Source organism: Cupressus sempervirens, chromosome 9 (assembly GCF_028749045.1).
Source record: "Cupressus sempervirens isolate cs-2001-9-10 chromosome 9, ASM2874904v1, whole genome shotgun sequence".
Taxonomy (NCBI): domain Eukaryota; kingdom Viridiplantae; phylum Streptophyta; class Pinopsida; order Cupressales; family Cupressaceae; genus Cupressus; species Cupressus sempervirens.
This window is the reverse complement of record NC_143126.1, coordinates 701,549,172-701,564,094: the sequence shown is the minus strand read 5'-3', so window position 1 is coordinate 701,564,094 and position 14,923 is coordinate 701,549,172. Positions and strand designations below refer to the sequence as shown.

Sequence of the window (14,923 nt, the reverse complement as noted above, 5' to 3'; positions counted from 1 at the left end):
ATAGTTATAAGTACAAATGTAGGTATTCAAGAAAATGCTGGCTACAGCATTTACTTGTGGAAAGTTGTGAAACTACAAACAAATAAGCCCAGAGAGATTTTTTTTAAGGTTGAATAATACTCGAATCTTTAATAGCATTCTATTCTTTCTTGCAAAGAGTGTCTAAAATTGTTGTAATACTGAAAAGAATCAACAGCATAAATTAAATATTGTGCAAAAACAGTATCTTTAACAACTCTAAAATTTTCAATCTTAAATCAAGCAGATTTTAGTGGATGAAGCATATAATAGGATGACAATGGCAAGGAAAAGAAATGCATAATCATGAACACAAGCTATGAAACAAAACCAGAGCATATAAGAAATAACTGTAAATAAAGAACCAAGCTCAATTTGTAAAACAAGCCACTAAGGAATACAAGGACAATTAAACTTTGCCAGTATGGTAAAAAGGAGACGCATGCAAATGCTTGCAAGAGCTATCAAGAAGAATTGCAAAGGCAGAAGAAAATAAGAGTAAAATGCACTTCTTCGATTGTGGCAAAAGTGATTTAAGATTTCTATATGAAGTGTTCAAATACTAGATGCATTTGCATATTGGTTTGATAACAGAGATAAGCTATCATTCATCGTATGCAAAATAAAGGTAGAGAACCCAAAACCAGTAAATTGCAATTTTCAGTTGTTACACGATGATTAAAATTTATGATATACATCATTATTGTGCATGGAAGTGTTTAATTATAGTAGCTTTGTGAATATTGTAGTGAATACAAAGAAATAAAAGCTATCAAGTATTGTAGGTGAACATCAATCTAGGGAAATATTGGAACTCCCAACATACATTAGGTCATTATTATAATAATTGCTGAATTTCTAAATTTTAAGATTGATTCTATACCGTCCTTGTGCCAATTTGATAAGGATTGTGGCTATTCAATAGAGATATATTTGAAATATGAGGATGAGAAAATTTGTTAAAAATCTTGCCTGGCTCTTCAAACATGCAATCATGTATGTATCTGGGTCATGAAGAGACTTCAAGACTAGGCCTGAGTTGCCCAGTTCCTGCTATTATTGATAGACAGACTCAAAAAATGGAAATCTTTCCCTAGTGACTGCCATATGGATTGACACCTACAGATCTGCAATCTGTTGATGAGGAGAAGGTCACTCTATCAATAGTAAAGAAGGAAAGGAAAAAGTAATTACAAAGTACTAAAGTTTCATAGGTTTCTACTCAAGTAATCTCTGTTCTAATATTTTTGTAGCCATTTCCTAAACTGGGAAAATATTTTAAAGGCAATAGTCTTGAGTATCCTTTTAAAATGTTGGTTATGCTATTCACAAGTACACCTCTTTTTCCAAAGAAAGTGATGTTCTTTTATGTTCTTGAGATATACGAAGTCGTTGAAATTATATTATAAACATATTTTGTCCACTTCAGTCTTCATGCCAAAATGAGTTGTTGAAACATGCCATTGGGGATCATAAACTGAAAATTATTTCAGTTCATTACCACAAGGTCCTTTTTGAGGTCTTTTTCCAATGGTTAGCTTTTGAAATAAGCCTCAAGTAATTTCTTCTATATAGGGAGCTCTCAAAAGAATTTTCTTGCTGCACAATTTGTTTTCCTTGAAATTTTTCTTTCAAGAACGAGGCTTTTATTCCCAATTGCATATGAAGGCAAGATGAAGCAGCTGCATACGCAACTTGGAGAATTTAGATAGAAGATAGAAGGAACGCGTCATATACAACATGCAAATCTGAAAATTGAAATGAGAAGACTTGCATAAACAAGACAACCAATATATACAACAAAACTCTATGAAAATGACAAACAATCATACCTTTTTTCTTAAGAAGCAAGGGAAGAAGTCTTAAAATCTCTAGCAAAAAATCTGAAAATGAATCCAAAGATTTTTTGGATTTAGAAAGATTGCAAGATGGAGAGTTAAATAGACTTCAAATCTTGACTCGAATCTTTGCAAAATTTGAGTCAAAATTTGTAGCCTGCCAAGTACATGAAGCTAGAGATAAAGTTGTCACTTTAGCAACCGTTTTGACCAAGCAATGTGCAATACGCAATGCATTTTGAAAATGGTGTCAAAAGCATAATACGTAACTTGAAAGAGTTGTATGCAAGCTAGAAATGATGGGCAGTGCTTTAGAACTTACCTTGAGCCAAAGAGTTGATGATTTGTAGAAGAGATATGCACAAATACAAGGCGTTTTTGGGCAAAAAGTGCCCTAGATGAGTTGTAAAATAAGCGAAAACCTCTTCAAACTGCACTTTTGAATAGCTAGGAATGATCCTTGAATGATTTAGTGCAAAAACAACCCAAAGATATTATAAATCCATGTATTGACCAAGATATGAGTGATTCTTTTTTGCAAAATCCCATTTTCCTGAAAAACACCCAAATTTGGTGGGTTTTTACAAGTCAACATGTGTTTTTGGTCTAAGAATCACCGCCCATGCTTGGACAAGCAAAAAGCCTTGCAAAAATAAGTAAAGATGCACTTTTGAGAGATCAAAACATGTGTTTTCAAGTCTAAAATCACCACCTCTCCAAAATGCATGTAAAATGGAGTAAAGACTTATTTTTGAGTATGAAAGCACGTGCTTTTGTGTCTAAAATCGCCACCCATAAGCTTTTTGCTCTACAATGCTTATAAGGAAAGTAATGACACACTTTTTGGTCACAAAAGCATGTGCTTTTGCCTTGAAAATTGCCACATCTGGGCATCTAAAAGCAAACATGAGGCATTTTTTGGGGTTAAAAGCATGTATTTTAGAGACCAAAAAGCCCACCATATGCATTAACATATCAAGAACCTCTTATTGAAGAGGTAATGACGTGCTTTTGGGTTCAAATTCCCCACCTATATGAAGCCAATAAACATATTAATAAACTTTAAAAGTGCAATAATGTGTACTTTTGAGTTCAAAAGCTCCACTTAAAAGCACTTTGAGTGATAAAATAACATGTTATTACCTATAAAAAGTCTACTTACATTCAGTTGGGGCTTACATTTATTGGCAGTGGTTTTTTAAATTTTACTAGATGTTTTGCATGTCAATATATGATTTGAGCTAAAAACCCACCTTTATGCCTTTTAAATGTCACATGTAATTAAATTTAATAAATAACTATACTTTTCAATAAATAACATGAAAATAGAGTTTAAAAGGCTAATTTTCATAAAACATTAAAAACTCTAGTCAAAATAACTTTGACTAAGCTAAAAATGATGCTAAAATCCACTGTAAATCTTAAATATAACTTTATTTTGTGCAATTGCCAATAAAAAGGTTTCTTCTGGAAGGTTTTAATCACAGAATGATGTCGCCCGGGCAAACCCCATCTTTTCCTTCAAAATTTGAGCTAGACAACTTCATTTGAGGCCTAAGTTAACTCGAAATGAGTGGGATTGCAAGGGTTATTATCATAAGAAAAAGCAACACTCAAAACTATTTACAAGAAGAAGAAAAACGAACAAAAGATGTAAAACTTAAATAAAAATCAAGTGTTTCCAGTCAGAGAAGAAAAACTCTTTCTTACAAACATTTGGAGATTAAACTTGATGGAAACCTCGAAGGAAATGTACAAGTAATGTTACATAGAGTACAATTTAGGAATAATGAACTGCATTAATGTGGCTTTACCAATATGTTAGAACAAAGAGGCTATATCTAAGAATTCATGAGTAAATTGCATAGGGTTGCCTCAATTTTGTGGTGTCAAAATTGAGGACAACACTCACATCCTGCTCCCACCAACTTGAATGGAGCTTATCCTCAAGCAATAGTTGTGGGGAAGCAAGTGAAGCAAATGGAGAAGTAGTGCATTCAACGAACTAGTAGTGATCTCAGGGTTCCATTATCTCAAGCGCCTCTAACGATATTTCTATACCATCAAGGTGGAGGCACATCTACAAGAACTCAAGAAGAAAAGGATGAGTTTATTGGAGTCAGTTAAGTGGAGAAGTTGTCTATGGAAGTCACCTACTTGAGAAATCAAAACAATCTGTTACGAACATGCAAAGGAACTTCTAAGGAGGCAACCACAAAGTTAACCAAGGAATAATCAAGAACATTATCAAAGAAATAATTTAGATAATAATTACTAAATGGGCAATCAAGATGGTGGACACCAAAGGAATAACCAAGGAGGAAACTATCAAGGTGTTGCTTAATTGAGCAATCAAGGGTATAATAATAATCAAGGGAGAATTTGGAAAAGCAATCCAGAAAATGGCAATGTAGTGTTACCTCTCAACCATCCACCAACTACGAAGAGTGGACCAACTGATAAAATATTTCTAAGGCAGTATTGTCAACATAGTGTAAGACAAATAAACACTCTGTGCTATAATGCAAGGAATTCAAGAAAGCTAGAAATGTATTCTAGAAGGTAGTGGAAAATCAATTAATCAAGAAAATTCTCCAAAGAAAGGACTTGAGATTGTCCCTATAGCGAGATATGATTAGTGCTTCAATTTCAAAGAGTATTCTTTTCCCCTTAAATTTAATGAGCACATTGGGAGATTCCCACCAGCACAACCAATTCTAGTGGAGACGTCACACACAGTAATTACACTTGGTCCAAGTGAATCCATAAAAAATGGGGAGATGTACTTTTCTACCATTGAACAATAGTTGTGTTCCTTGGTGTTTTAGATTAAGGTAAAAACAAGTTTTGAAAGGACCCAAAACCCTTAACAAAAAAACAAAAGATATTCAAATAAGCACAGCCAGGTTTTACAAGGACCTAAAACCTGTAGTATGAAAGTTACAAAACCAGGTTTTACAAAGACCTGGATCCTAGAGTTTAAACAAAAGGAACAAAATCAGTTAAGAAACCCAAACCAAAGACCAGTTACCAGAACCACCACCACCAGCTATTGCAACTCCTTGATCATTTTCACCACCTCCTTGCCTGCCTCCACAATGTTTTGGACAATGTCATCAGCAAATCCCCCAATTGCCTCAGCCACCTTCTTCCTTGAACTCTATCTTGTTCTTTTGCTTGGCCCACCAGGAGATATGATTTCCTCATTATTTCTCTTGCCTAAGCTAGCAGCAGCCACACAAATGCTTTAAGTGACCTATTCCATCTTGTTACCACTCTCTTTGATCAAAAGACGGAGCTCATGTTCATATTCCTTTAACTTGTCCGAGATATTGCCAACCTGAACTTCCAGCTGAATGATCTTAGCCCAATCAGTTTCCTAGTCCTGCTGCATTTTTCCCATTCTTTTTTTCAAATTCATTAACTCATTGTACATCTAGGAAACACCTTGGAGAGAGGAGTCTGCCTTGAGCTTGGCAGTATGAAGGAAAGAAAGTGTTGCACCCTTACCAGTAGAGTCATCCTTCTCCTTCCCCATATCTTCCTCCACACTTGTAGCACCCTTAACAGTGAGGTCATCCTTCTCCCTCCCTGTATCTTCCTCCAAACTTTCCTCCCTAGCTTTTGGGGGTTGCTCACTCTGGTTTTTATCCTCTTCTCCAACATTTTCCAACCCTATATTTTTGTCATAACTTTCCTCAACCTCGTCCTTTCCAAGCTCACCTTTGTTGCCAGGGTAACCCCCCAGGTTTGAACTAAAGTCCCCCATTTCCATATTCTCCTCATTCTCCACATTCATTTCATCATTTTTGTCTAAATTCTCAGACTCGGTAATTTCCTCAGCATTTTTCTGAGGTGTGTCCTGCTTCAGACGCTTCTTTTTCACGCTTACCCCTTCATCTCCCTTACTCTTACTTAAATATGTTTCACTAACAAAACCTCTCTTTCTCTTAGAGGGCAAGGAAGATACAATGGCCTTACTCTTACAGTAATTCTCAATTAAAAGGATTAGCCCTTCATGTAAAACTAGACAGGAATCTTTTTTCCTATGGGCTTGAAGGTTTTGAAGCAAGGAGAACCTCAGATAAAACAAAAAAGAGATCCTATCCTTATACCGAAAATAATTCAAAAACACAAAAAGAAATTTATAAACTCTTTTTGCCCTACCATCTAAAATGAAGTACTCACGGATGCAAGAGAGGACGTCCCGCCAGATAACTTTTATTTGACTCGGATCATAAAAATCACCATTTTTTTCCAAATTCTTTTCCTCCTCTTCTGTCTTCGAAAATTTCTTGAATGCAGCATTAGAAATACCAGTTTCCTTACTGAACTTTATGCCCTCTTTAGGAAGCCCCGTGACTTCAGCAATGACATCTTCAATCAAGTGAACCATAACACCCCAATTTTCCTTGGAACACCAAATCTTCAGTTAAGGAACACCAAGTGTTCCTTGGTGTTACATCCCAATTTTCGAACCAATTTAAAATGTTTATATAGCCGTTGAGGTTCACATGAAATTAGTTGACAGTTAAATTTGTTATAATCCTGCGAAATATAAGATGGTTAGTCGTTATAATTTCATCTGAAGATAACATGCTAGATGATTATTTATCATGAATTCATGGAATTGAAAAGGCGGTTTTTTGTTATGATAATTTATGATTAATAACTTGTTATGGTAATATGATTTAACTGCGGAGATTTTCAAAAAAAAATTGGGCACACGAGCATCACCATCACTAGGAAAATGGGTATGAATCGTGAATCACCATGGTTGAGGACCTAGCGACTGCATAACAAGATACACACATTAGACACGCATGAGCTATTAAATAAACATTTAAAATATTAACATTTTTAACTTAATTAATGCATACCTCAAATGGCTTTTGGTTGACTTTTCCACCACATCATTATAATACATATTTATGTACGTACACAAATATAAATTAAAAGTGACATCATATTATTATTTTTATACAAAATTTTATCTATTTAATACGTACATTTAAAAGCATGTACAAGAAGATAAAATAAATCTTCCAAGATGAAACATGTATTTAGATATACATATTTAAAAGGTATGACCTTGGATAAACATTTGATATGTGTCATATTAATAAAATATATTTACGTGCAAGTAAATAAATATGTTTATATTATTCTTTTGATTTGTAACCTTTCAAATTCTTTTTCTTATTTATTCAATTTCATTCTAAACTCAAAATGCACATTTGGCATATTTTTGGCAATCAAAACCAAGTCTTTTCTTTATAAGTTATGACTTCTTGGAAGCCAAAGAGACTTCAAATACCTTTTTATATTATGAAGCCGAGAGAGATCGTGAGCATAAAAACATATCACCCGATTTCTTTTCATATCAACCGATACTCTACATATATCACACGATATCCCTGCAATACATTGCCTGATAACTATTGCATTCTTCTTTGCAACATTTTGCCTTTTTATTGATATTTTGCTGAAGACGTGATTGATAATCACACTGAGATTGCACCTGAAGATTTATTCCGTGGAAGAGCTGATTATTAGCGTCCAACAAGAATCCATTTTATTTCCAGATTTTACCAGGTTATGTGGTTGTCCATATCCCAAGCATTGCAATATGTTTTATTATTAAATATTACTGCATTCTGAATATTATAGCAGTAAGATATAGTTCCAAATTATGATGCAAATCATCTTTGCTTAAATATCATCGGTTAGACCCTCTCTAGGACAAAACTATGAATGGTGAATAAAAGCCAAGTATACATGACATGATAGCATATTTAATTTGTAAGTCTTAAAGATTACATTTCTCAGGTCACAGAAATGTGATATGCTGGAAACATGTAATATTCTTATATCAGTTGAAGATCAATAGAAAGAGTTGGTTGCTCTGAAATTCAAACACCTGGGACTCACCCGGTTGTATAGCCAACGAAGAGGTGAAGAGGTGAGATAGAACTTTGCATTAACAAGAAATAAAAACCAGATATGAAATAACAATTCTAAATTATTTGAAAAAAGAATCATTTGATAGCTCATGCATGTCCAATACATTCTCTGTTGTCAAGTCGAGTGGTGTGATTAAGAACCAGGTTGCTCAGTGGCTAACCAGGTGTTCCATGTCTATTCAGGGTAGGGAGGGTCTTTCTAAATTAGAGAAAGTGTGGAGATAAGTTTGAGGTCTATGGTTGGGAGGTTAAGCCCTTGACAATGTTTCCCCTCTCCACGAGATGTCAGGACATGCATCTGATAAAGATAAGTTGAGCATTCAAACATATATTGGTAACAGGTATTTTTACTTTTATGATATTTATACAAGTAGAATATACGCTAAAAGCAACCTTTCTCGTCAATGTAATTGGTAATCATTTAGATTGATTGACCTTCCAACTGAATATGAAATATATCTATAGGATTGTTATTTTAGTCTTTTCATTTATAAGAATAATGATTATGAGCATAACTTATAATCTTATGTTATTGCCACAATTAGCAACAGGAAGAAAAGGAATGAAACAAAGATATTTGACGCCCCAAATGATACAGTGGTATCTGATGCCCTAAACGATACAGTGGTCTCTGACATCCCAAGTGATATAGTAGTATCTGATGCCCTAAATGATCCAATGGTAATTGATGCCCTAATTAACATAGTGGTATGTGATGCCCTAAATGATCCAATGATAATAGGTGCCCTAATTGATACAGCGATATGTGATGCCCTAATTGATATAGTGGTATTTGATGGTAATCGTCATTTGATATTGATACAGTGGTATTTGATGGTAATCATCATTTGATTTTGATATAATGGTATTGAATGTTAATCGTCATTTGATCCTAAGTGATAATTGTGGACTAACTTAGGTGTTTGTAGAAGCATCCCTAGATTGATTTTCAGTTTCGAATTCCATTGTATTTAGATTTTAATTTCCATAGTAAATTCATTGATGGTGTTTTCAATTCTTAGTTATGAAATTTCGTTTAACTGATTATAATCGTTAAATCTCATTCACATGAACGTAACTGATATAGTTGTCTTCCTATGAAAATGAAGTAATAATGTATTTCTTTGATATGTTAGTTGTTAGTTAAGACCCGGGAAAAAGTGGTTGTTACACACGAGAATGCATCCCCCCCAAAAAAGCCAATGTTTCGAGGACGGGGACATCCCCGTCCCAAGGACTTCATTGGCGACTTGCATCTGTCCCTAATTTTTTAACACAACTTTTTTTTTTAAAAACAAAAATGTCGCTTTTGTCGTCCCTCCCCGTCCTCAAAATCAGCAAAAAAAATTGTTGTCCTAGAAACCCGTCCCATTGTCCCTGTCCTGGAAACTCGAGGGAACAAAGAACAATAGTGTCCTTGTCCAATGCACAAATGAAGTACAATCATTTTAGCAATCAAATGGGAATGGGCCAAGAGTTTACCAAAGGGGTTATAAGAATACTAAGCCCTTGACTTCCTACATTCCTCTAAACAACTTCAACACACCTTCACACCTGAATGTAAACAAAAAACCTATTAATACACCACCAGATTCCACCACCTCCACCGAGGATGGGGGGACATCTTGGTGTTGACTATTTGTTGATTCGACTATTATGTTCCATGTTCCATGTTCCATGTTCCAATTCAATGTAATGTTCAAGTATTTACTCTTTTACATCTTTTCATAACTAGCATTTTAAGTACCACATGTATAGAAAATACAACCCCACGTCCCCCGCCACCATCCCTTTGTCGTCCCATCTAATGCCCCCAAATTAATGCCCCTCTATCCTCCCGTCTCGAAAACTTGTCCACCCCCACCCACCCCATTATGTCATCTCCCCGTCCTCCAAGGCAATGTAACTATGGGTAGATGTAACCAAAGATTTGAAGAAAGTGAAAATAAGTCTACCAGTGTTTAAATTAATGAAGGTAGAAGAGAATCGAGATAAGGGACATATTCCTCAACAATTTAGAGGATAATAAGAATCAAGGGTCTTGCAACTAAAATGCAGCGAACTTCTCTCAAATTGCTAGCAAGAACACCCACAATGCATCAAATGATGTTGAATATGAACTTGGCATAAACTATGTCATGTGATTATCAAAATATATCAATTTATCAAGAACTATCACATCCAATTTGCATAGTTCAAGGCACTACAAATCCAACCCATTAAGCAAGGATGGAAGCAATGGTGAAGGACAAGCAAATGTAAAAGTGGATGAAGTCTATAAGACAACGAAAATGGGAACAATACTCCAATTGAGTTTTATCAAGGGAAAGATGAATCAACCCCATTTTTGCTAGCAATTACGATTTTCAGCGAACTTACACAATTATTTAATCTACTTAGGAGCGTCAAGTAATGTCATGTCCTTAGTGACTTATAGAAGATTGGGAATTCATCCAGCAAACACAAACAAGAAAGTTACACAATTGGACCGCACTAAAGTGTCAATTGTGACAATATTAATATGCAATTGGCATCTGATACCTGAATGGAGCAACATATTGACCTTTCAGTTGTTGGAATTCTAGATAGTTATAGATTGTTGTTGGGTAGGGATTCGACTTGAAACTTAAATGACTGTGTAGCTACGGATTTCTCACACGTGGTTCTTGTGGACACAATTGTCAAAGCATATTCGAATTGACAACACTCCAAGATTGAAAATGAGCATCAATGGGTATGGAAAAGAAAATGAAATCTAATTTGTCGAGACTGATTCGGGCCTCTATAAGCCAAAGAACCAAGAAGGTTTGATCTTTCATACTTTAGGTGGCAATAAAGGAAAAGTATTGTCAAAAGGACAAGATTTGACTGAAAGATTTGTAGAAAATGTTCACCATTCTTCCTCATCAAACAAAGGTGAAGGCATGTTTGAAAATTTTAGGAATTTCATACTGAGGACAGTAAGACAAGGCATAAAATGGGGAAGTCAAACTCCAATGAGAGATTTATTGTTACCCAATTGTTGCAAAATTCATGAAAACATTCCATTCAGAAATGTCTTGCGCTATGTTTAACATCGCATTGGAACAATTCAGGTTCCCGTTAGTGTTGAAGAAAGATGAGCCACAGAGAGATTCAATTGATAAGTCAAAACAAAAGGATATACCTTTGCAGATGAACGAAGCTAAACGTAGCAAAATGGGTGAGGAAAGAAAACAAAATCAAGTTAGATCAGAATGTGATGGGGAAAAGATAAAGACAATCACTAACCCCGCAAATTTAGTTCAAAATGGGCCTGAAGGAGATCATTAATTGTCGACTTGTGCATTTGATGGTTCCAAAACTAAAGTAGGATCAAGAGTTGGGTATGTGTTGACCAGTCCAATGGGAGAAACATATATGGCAACATATAGATTGCAGTTTCCTTGTACAACCAACATGGTCAAGTAAAAAGCTCTAATTTTAGGCTTGTTGTGTGCTATAGAAGGATGTCATTCAGCTTATTCAATGCAAGTGCAACATTCCAATGAGTGCATAATATTTTGAGAGTAGGATATTATTGGCCAACTTTATACGAGAATGCGCATGAGCATGTGAAAACTTGCCATATTTGTCAAACTCCTATAATTCGAGGGAAAAATCTGGAAATGTGGTTGCAACTAGTGATCAAGGTAAGGCCATTTGCAGAGTGGAGCTCGACTTTATTGGTATGATAAATACATCTTCCCTTGCTCCACAAAAGTATATTCTAACTGCTAGTGACCACTGTACTTTATTGGTATGATAAATACATCTTCCCTTGCTCCACACAAGTATATTCTAACTGCTAGTGACCACTGTACATGGTGGACAAATGCCCAAGCCTTGAGTTATTCTACTGCTAATGTTGTCATTAAATTTCTAAAGAGAAAATCATTATGAGGTCTAGCTGCCCTCATGCTTTGGTTTGCGGTAATGGTTTTGCTTTTGCTTCATTGAAATTTCATAATGGAGCACCTGAACATGGGATTGTTTGGAAATTTTCATCCAATTACTATCTCTAGGTATATTCTAATTGCTAGTGACTACTGTACTCGGTGGACAAAGGCCCAAGCCTTGAAGTATTCTACTGCGAATGTTGTCATTAAATTTCTGAAGAGAAAATTATTCCGAGGTCTGGATGTCCTCATGCTTTGGTTTGAGGTAATGGTTTTGCTTTTGCTTCATTGAAATTTCATAATTAAGCATTAGAACATGGGATTGTTCTGAAATTTTCATCCAATTACTATCTCTAGGGAAATGTCCTAGTAGAATGGATCAACAAGAACCTTATGATTGTCTAAAACAAGCTCCTAGATAAAAACCCAAGAGAACAGCATACCCAACTGAAATTCGCCTTACAGACAGATAGAAGGCAATCAAAGAGCTATTTCGGAACCTCCCCTTACCATCTAGTATATGGACAAGACTATTTTTTCCTAGTGCAACTGAGAATCCCAACTTCACAATTCTTGCAAGAGTACTATGACCAAGAGGATACAGTCCAAATGAGATTGTCACAATTGATGCAACTGGATAAAGAAAGAGATGAGGCTTTAGACACATTTCCAAAGCATCAAGGGATAGTGAAGATAAGGTTTGATAGAAAAGCCAGAATCAAAGCATTTAGGATCTCTAACCTAGTTTTATATTGGGATAAAAAACATGAGAAACGAGGAGATCATGACAAATTTGACAAACTGTGAAAAGGTCCCTATCAGGTTTTAGAAACCCTGGGAGAAAATGCTTTTAAGTTGAAAACATTAACTACAGATGATGTTGCAAACCTAGGACTTCTCTAAGGAGCCATATTGTGTATAGTTAGATTGGGTCTACATTGGCATTGGACCACTTGGTTCAATTGTTCTAGAGTAGACATTTCATTTAAGTTTTTGTTTAGGTGTTTAAGAGTCAGGTGCATGTTTTTCCTTGTTAGAGTTTATCAGATTTATTTGATAATTCAGATAGTAAGTATAAGTTATTTATTTGTTTTATTAATTCAGTTGTAGCAAAGAACTTAAGCAATGCATCAATATCTTCTCCTATCAGTATTGTTTCAGAATTACAAAATAGACTGAATATGCAATGATCGGCAGATTAAGTATTCAATAAATAAACAGAGGCAAGTATAATCAGTAGTCTGCAATTAATCACCAATGAGGATAGCCAATATTACTAAGCAGTGTTTGAGGTCGTTGTGCCTTATCTCATCGAAGAAGACTATGCAAGTATGTGCTCATCTTTGATTGAATTACAGAAGACTGTCGACAGCAGTGAATAGCTATAAGACTATTATGTTTTACTTGTTTGTTGGTATTCAAAACAGGCCACGACTTCCTTTATAAGGGTTGTCAGGGAGTTGCTACCCGATGGGATGACTCCACCATGGAGTCACGTCCCATCGGGTCATGACTACCACATCACCCTCGCCTTTCAAATTTCGTAAAACATTCTTTACAAAGGAGATGTCAACAAGTTGATTAGTTTGAGCAAACCGTCGGCCTATCAGTCAATCAACATATATTTTGTTTAGCAATCAGTCAAATAGAATCACGTTATGCAATTTAATATAGTTTGTAAAATATTAAGGATAAGTATAATATATATAGTACTCTCTCACACACACACACACACACACGCGCGCACACACACATTACAATGTGATTTATTCGACTTAATTACAAAACTTTAACACTCACACACACATTACAATGTGATTTATTCAACTTAATTACAAAACTTTAACACTCCCTCTTACTTAAGAAGGATAACAATTTGATAAATATTACACTATTGGTAATATTACAAATAGCGCACTTTTAAGAATATCTTTGATCAAAGGATCTCTACCATTTTGATATCACGAGTATTGGCCTCTGAAATATCAACACATGATATTCACCAAGTACTCTGAATAATGGCCTGCAGAATATCAACATATGATATTCACCATTTTGATATCACATTTGATATCATGAGTATTGGCCTCCAAAATATCAACATATGATATTCACCAAATACCTATTATATATCTATACAAACAATTTACAGACCATTAAGTGAATGACATCTAACACTTAGTTATTGATTTACAAGATATAATTCATCATGATCCGTTTCAACGTTTACATTAAATATGTACCATGATTTAAGTTATTGTCAGATCGTCACCTTCCAATAACTCATGTAATACAAGTGATGATCATTTGGAAATCGTCATTTCCTCATGATGTACACAAGAGGAAGGCCCATTAAAATCATAGTCACTCACAAGAACTTTTGAACTCCCTCTATATACCAATCAATTGAGCTCTTCATTCAAGGTTTGTCTTTGAAGAAGTGTCAGACTTCCTCCTCCTGCAATAACATTCTTGGAGGAAAAGATCAAGGCACAGTTTTTTATAGTATGTATTGAAAATACAAACAAATAAATATGATTTTAAAGTTAGATTTATATAAAAATATATTACAATAATTTGGTACTTTGAGACTCCATCTCAAAAATTGTAACCATGTCAAGTTCACTTTAAAAGAGTTCCACATTACTTTGTAGTTTGATGAATATGACAAGGAAATAGAGAACTTCCTCTTTTCACACATGTTGAGGATATTTTGAAGTTCTTTAGAATAGACATCTCTCTGAATCTATATCTGAATTACTGACTTTAGCAAAGGATGCTTGATGTTTCAGTCTATCAGGGCATTGTATTGCCGAGTGACCATAGTTTGCACATCTAAAGCATTGCATTTTTGAGTACTCTATATGTTTGTTTTTCCCTTTGAATTTAAGTTTTTTCCTTTTATCAACTTGAGTTGTGAGAATCTGAATATTCCACTCTAGTATAAGTATCATCTTGTGACATTAACATGCACTACTCTTGTATGGAGTCAATCTTTAATCGAGCAAGTTTAGGAAGCTTGGATCGAGAACATACTCCTTCTTAATGATTGTAGCTGCGATAGAGATCTTTATCTTTACAATATGGATACTATTATCTTTATGGTCACCTTCAGCTAAAGAGGACACCTATGATTAAATTGTAATATTAAATATAAAGACGTGTCATAAAAGTTCAAGCATTGTAC

General features: G+C 34.8%; 1 protein-coding gene across 1 annotated transcript in view; it reads right to left on the bottom strand.

Annotated features, from left to right (window-relative positions):
- LOC149540658 (auxilin-related protein 1-like) overlaps positions 1-14,923 on the bottom strand; it is a 55,564-nt gene that overhangs the window by 663 nt on the left and 39,978 nt on the right. The window lies entirely within an intron of this gene.